The sequence below is a fragment of the Silurus aristotelis genome (assembly GCF_946808225.1).
Source record: "Silurus aristotelis genome assembly, chromosome: 21".
In the NCBI taxonomy this organism is placed as follows: Eukaryota; Metazoa; Chordata; class Actinopteri; order Siluriformes; family Siluridae; genus Silurus; species Silurus aristotelis.
Window position 1 is genome coordinate 16,576,251 of NC_139594.1, and position 6,149 is coordinate 16,582,399.

Here is a 6,149-nt window from a genome sequence, read left to right on the forward strand (position 1 = left end):
TTATAAAGAACATCTTATACATTTTATATCCCCACATTATCTGTGTAAAGCTGCTTTGAGACAATGTTCATTGTTAAAAGCACTATACAAATAAAATTAATTAAATTGAACTGAATTGTATCATTACATATATAATGCATTATAATATTTTTTCTTTTTTGTTTTCACAATTAAATTTTTTCTTATAATCTCGACATAACAGATGTTTTCTCGTCATCACGACTTATTTTGTATACAACCCATTTTCTCACGTCGTAAATGTATCGCCAGGGAATCTCGCACCTTCTGTGTATATCATGTAGTACATGTTGGCATCTGAAATCTCTATCAAAGTTTCTATATTCATGTGGGCTTTATCTTTAGTTCGAGTGAGTCCCTGATTAAAACAAACACGAATGCTTCCTCTAGAAAATGATCTCATGCGAAGAAAAAGATTAAGTACTGATCACGATGTAACAGTTTTTTTTATTTCAAGGTCACAAAAAAAAAAAATCATGATAATGAGACAACAACTTTTGTTATGTCGAGAAATCTATGTGGCGATCACGAAAAATCAAGAAAGATAGGACTTCTGTAATGAATAGCTATGAATATTGGAAAAGATCCGTAAAAAATGGACATTCACTGGGTGGGTTTATATTGCGTAATTCACATCCTTACTTGTATGGATGTAGGTAAGGAGGCCTGGGGTGCAGTCTGTGTTCCAGGTTATCCCGAAGGTGTTCAATGGGATTAAGGTCAGATCTCTTTAATAAAACCCGTGTAAAGCATATCTTCATGGATCTGGCTTTGTGAAGGGAAAATCTAATGCTGTCAGGAAAACGATGCAAGGCTAAACTATACTGTCAGGAATGAGTGGTGACTGGAAGGACCCAAATGCAGGATGCAAGCAGAGTAAAAAAAAAAAATACAGTCTTTAGTGAAATACATGCAGGGGGGGAAAAACACACCACTAAGCAGACAGGACGGGTTGGGTGCCAGAGGAGGACACAGTGGGACTTGATGCGGACCGCCACTGGGTAGAATGCCTTGGAGGTTGGAGAAGGCCAGATGAATCGTGGGGCAAGCCTCCTAGCGGCTGCCCCCAGGGGCAGGTCTCTGGTTGCCGTGACCTCCCTCTGTGGGGCCTGAGACGGAGCGACACCCTCTGCAGAGACGTGCTCTGCAAAAAAAAGGACGTCAGCGAAACCCAGTGACCAGACGAACACCTTGGAGAAACCCAGGGGCAGAGCGATGTAGTCAACAAGGCTTGGGCATGCAATGGTGACCTCAAAGGGACTCTGGAGCAGAGCAGTGCCCTCTCTGCTGCGCTCTGCGAGGCTCGTGAATGAAGCACCATTTTTGTCGGTGCTCGGAAGCATAAAAACTAAATTGTCAGGGCTCAGGAGCAAAGTGGCTTTCTTGTTGAGGCTCAGGAGCAGTGAAAAGACCTTGTCAGGGCTTGGGAGCGTAGAAACAACTTTTTTGTTCCTCGGGATCGGATCAGTATCTGTGTAGGGGCTTGGAAGCGGAGCGACATCTTCAGCTGGGCTTGGGAGTGGAGCGACATTCTCAGCATGACAGGCAGTCTGGGAAACAATCTCTGATAGGCCATGCAATGTGCTTGGCCAAACGGAGAGACTGGGGGCAGTGCTTGGCAGGAAAGACAGGCAGAGCGGGTTGGGTGACTTCCCCTATGTGGATGCCTTGAGCATGAGCCATAACCCCAGCAGGGCCCTGGAGCTGGGATTGGCATGCCATAAATACTCCGTTGTCTGCTGCTGGCTAAGTTTCAAAATATCGATCTTCTTGGGTGTCTCCTTGAATTGCTAGTTTATGGTGGGGCAAGTCCAAAGCTTTGGTGCATCCGCGAATTCATTTTTGGGCCAGATTATTCTGTCAGGGACACAAAGCAAGGCCAGATTATCTCACCGACTTTGTGGGCCCTCAAAATTATTCTTGACACCCTGCCTGCTCTGGTTCCTGTTCCTTACTCCTGTTCTTGATCCTGATCATGACCACTGTTCTGCTCTGCTTCCCTAGTTTCTGGTTTGAACGCTGGACTGTTTTTGGTTTGTGTTTTTGCTCTTCTTTATTTTACTCAGTTTGCCGTGCCTGATAGTTGGACTGTTTTTTGTCTCACTCTCTGACAGTATAATCCAGCCCTGTCCCTGTCCGGGTTTCTTACAAATGTTGACACATTCAAAGACATTGTATACAATTGTGTGCTTCCAACTTAGTTGTAACAGGGAGGAACCACATATGGCTAAAAAAGTCAGGTGTCCTAATACTTTTTTTCATATAGTGTACGTATTGTATATTATTTTCAAGCACATTTTTTAAAAAACGATGCCACATGGAGAGCAATTTTTGGCAACCTAAAAACCTTTTTTTTTGATGATTCTTTAGACAAATGCATTTTATGTCATTATATATGAAACAATCAATTTCTGCTAAAATTGACCTTTCAAGTAATGAAGTGATAATGTCTTGTCTTTTTACATGATTATTATATAATTATTATTTGATCATAATATGATCAATAGTTCTGCAATGCAAAAACACCTTAGTATTTACTATAAAATGCAACTGGAGGCATTTTCAATGATTTTAGCTGTTGTTAAATGAATTTCGTATTGTTACTTAATGAATGTATCCAGGCTGAACATCCACCATATAGAAGACAAGCCTGCATTTGTGGTGTGTGAGAGCCAGGAAATGATTAAAAAAGACACACAATAAAAGAAATGGTTTTCAATGGGCTGAAAAATGGTGCGCAATTAGAAGAAAAAGTTTGAGCATGTCTTCAAATAGATTAAAACTAAATCAACGATCCTGTTTGGAAAATGTGAGAAGTAGAAAGTACAGATATTTGTGTAAAAAATTTAATGAATAAAAGTAAAAAGGTGTTCCAAAAAAAAATTGTGAAGTAAAGTACCAGAATTTTGATACCTGAATAATCTACTTTAGTACAGTAATGAAGTGTTTGTACTTTATTTCTTCCTGTCTCTGATCCCAGCCAAGTGCCGAAAGCAGATTTTTTCCTTTACCACAACTAAATGGAATTTAATTTCCTCATACCTATCGGTCTTATCAACCAACATTGTCGTTCCTGCTTCCTCAATACCATTCCTTCTTTTATTTGACTTTAAGATGCAGATAAAAGCCTCAGATTATTGCTTAGTCATTACACACAGTTGTGAAATATGCCATATGCTATGTTAGAGTCATGTTTGTAAGTGGTGGGGGAAAAAAAAAAAACGCAGGAAGAATGCAAGGCTCCTTGATTATGAATATTACCCGGGAAATAATTCACTTATCCCAATTCTCTTCTTAATAATTAAACGATTATATACAGCAGTGTAGATCAGATTTAGTATGTGTTACCTTTATTTCTACACAGATTTAATGGTTTATTATCACAATACTAACTGTCATGCAAAAGAGGATGGATTCTGTTTGCACTCAAGATTTCATTTTTTCATCTCAGGAATTTAGTTTTTGTGGTCAAGTCATGCCATAATAATAATAATAATAATAATAATAATAATAATAATAATAATAATAATAATAATAATAATAATAATAATAATAATAATAATAATAAATATTATTATTTTTATGATCCTCATACTCGAAAAGGGAAGGGTGTATATAGGATGAGGGTGTCCAGGACTATTTCCAAAATAACTCAATATTAACTCAGTGGTTAAGCTGCTGAAAGGTTGTACATTTGAATCCCACCACTAAGATGCTGCCACTGCTTGGCCCTTGAAAGAAAAGAAAAAGAACGGTGCTGTAAACAAGTCACATGTACTTTACAGCAGTGGTCCCCAACCCCTGGGCAACGGAACAGCACCGGGTTGTGGGTCAATTGGTACCGGGCCGCACAGAAAGAATACTACATAACTTTCATTATTTCCCTTTCATTTATTATCTGATTCTGAATGATGTTTTATTTTGGAAAATTCCCGGATTCTCTCCACCACATCTGTCTATGAGTCTCTCTTGATGCATGTCATGATGCCTCGGTCACATGTCTTACCTCCATCCACTACCTTTTTAAAGGGGCTGCTCCGGCCGCTAACACATAATATCGTCGTATCATTTTATTTTTCATTGTATTTATCCGCCACACCTTAAAGGCCGGTCTGTGAAAATATTGTCTGACATTAAACCGGTCCGTAGTGCACAAAAAGGTTGTGGCCCGCTGCTTTACAGCACAGTAAAATTCTTTATTTGCATATCCTAGTGATGTTAGGAGCTGTGGTCAGAGGGCAGGGAAGGCCTGAAGCAATGATGGTTTAAGGGCCTTGCTCAGGGGGCCCCAATAGTGGCAGCTTGGCCTTACCACCTTTGAACCCATCCGATTAACAACACCGAACCCTTATCGTTAAGTTACCATGTCCTCCTTGAGCAACTATATTATTTTCAAATACGTTTGAACATTTTTTAAATGTTTGGAACATAAATAAAGAATTATGTAGAGCCAAAAAAATTACTGTATTTGTTTTTGTTATTACATATACAAAGGCCATGTGACCTCCTAAGAATAAATGAATAAAATACATCAATGAATAAAATGTGTGTGTGTGTGTGTGTGTGTGTGTGTGTGTGTGTGTGTGTGTGTGTGTGTGTGGTTTCACGTAAAGATATTTTGATCCAATGTTTGAATAGGATTCAGAGCAGCATTTTATTAATACGTACTAATTATTTACTGGATTATTACCACTAGGTGACAGCAAACTCTTAATCTTCTGACCAAATTTATCCTCAATGGTCTGTGGGACCATTTCAATGGTCTGTAGTTTGTTTAAAGCAGAGAAATTTCTACATATAGTTTTATTTAAAAGTAAAAGCCTTGAAACACCACAAAATCACAATGGATCATGATTCGTTCAAAACGAGTATAGTATAATCATTTATATCAATTCTAAATATTCCACATATATCTATTATCAAGCAAAAACCTCATAAGAGCTTTAATACCGATCTAATAATGAATAATTTTTTCTTTTTCTTTTTTTAAAACAAAGAAAACATAAGAACTAACACAAAGGCTACAGAAGCCGGTTCGGTTTTTACACCAAAGAAAGGCAGTAATGTAAGACATGTGCCCTAAACACCTGGCTTTTAAAGGTTGCTGGAGATCTTATCATGGAAATAGAACTCTAGGGCTTGCAACAAGAATCCTGGAGGAGAAAAAGAAACGTCAGTCGGATTGAGTGAGGAGAAGAAAGAGAGGCAAAGATCAGCAAACTTGGGGAAATGCCAAGTGTCACAGGTGTCTGGCAAAGTCTGTGTTTGAATATTGCCACGCCCCATAGACACCAGACGTAATCCGGCATTAGCAGGACGTGTGGGGAAGGGCCGGTTTCTCCATTGGTAAACAGAGTAAGTGGAGAATAAAGGAAACCTGTCAGTTCATGTACAATACAATAGACTTTATTTTCACGCCTTCCCTTTTCCAAACGGTATAAAATCTGTAACTGTTGTTTATTAAAGACAGTGAAAAATAAAATAATGATTTGTTTTTATTTGTTTCCTCTTTGAGTGGACCGTCACTGCAAAATTTAGTCAAAAAAGATGATCCCTTTTATTATATGAAAGATTGTTTATAGCTTGATGGGAACTTCTCCAAGGTGAATCCTCCTCAAACCACAGGGCACAAGGGCTCACTGAAAAAAAAAAAAAAAAGATTTGCTATTACCTTCAGAGTCACTAGATCCCAAGCCAACCGGGAGATTTTCGAGCAAACTATTAGACAAACACATTAATCAACTGATTGAATATGAAATATTTATATAAATCTTCTGGAAAAACAATGTTCATTAATCGACTATGGTTCCAGAGACTTGTAGAAACTATGCAAAGGACAGTTAAAAGTCTTCTGGAAGCTCACAATGGCCAAACCCTGCTTGGGAATGGACTAAGAATCGGTTATATAAATGGATATAATTTACAGTTAATTAATTAATTATAATTATAAAATAGTGATTACAGATAGAATGTCTCACTTTTCCACGAGGATCAGTCAAATACACATTAATATATTGTGCATGTTATCTATTTTATAATATAATTTTATTTTAAATTTTATAATCAAGTCTGTAAATTATGTTTTATTTTAATAAGAATTTAATTTCAAATTTCAAACAGGATGACGTGTA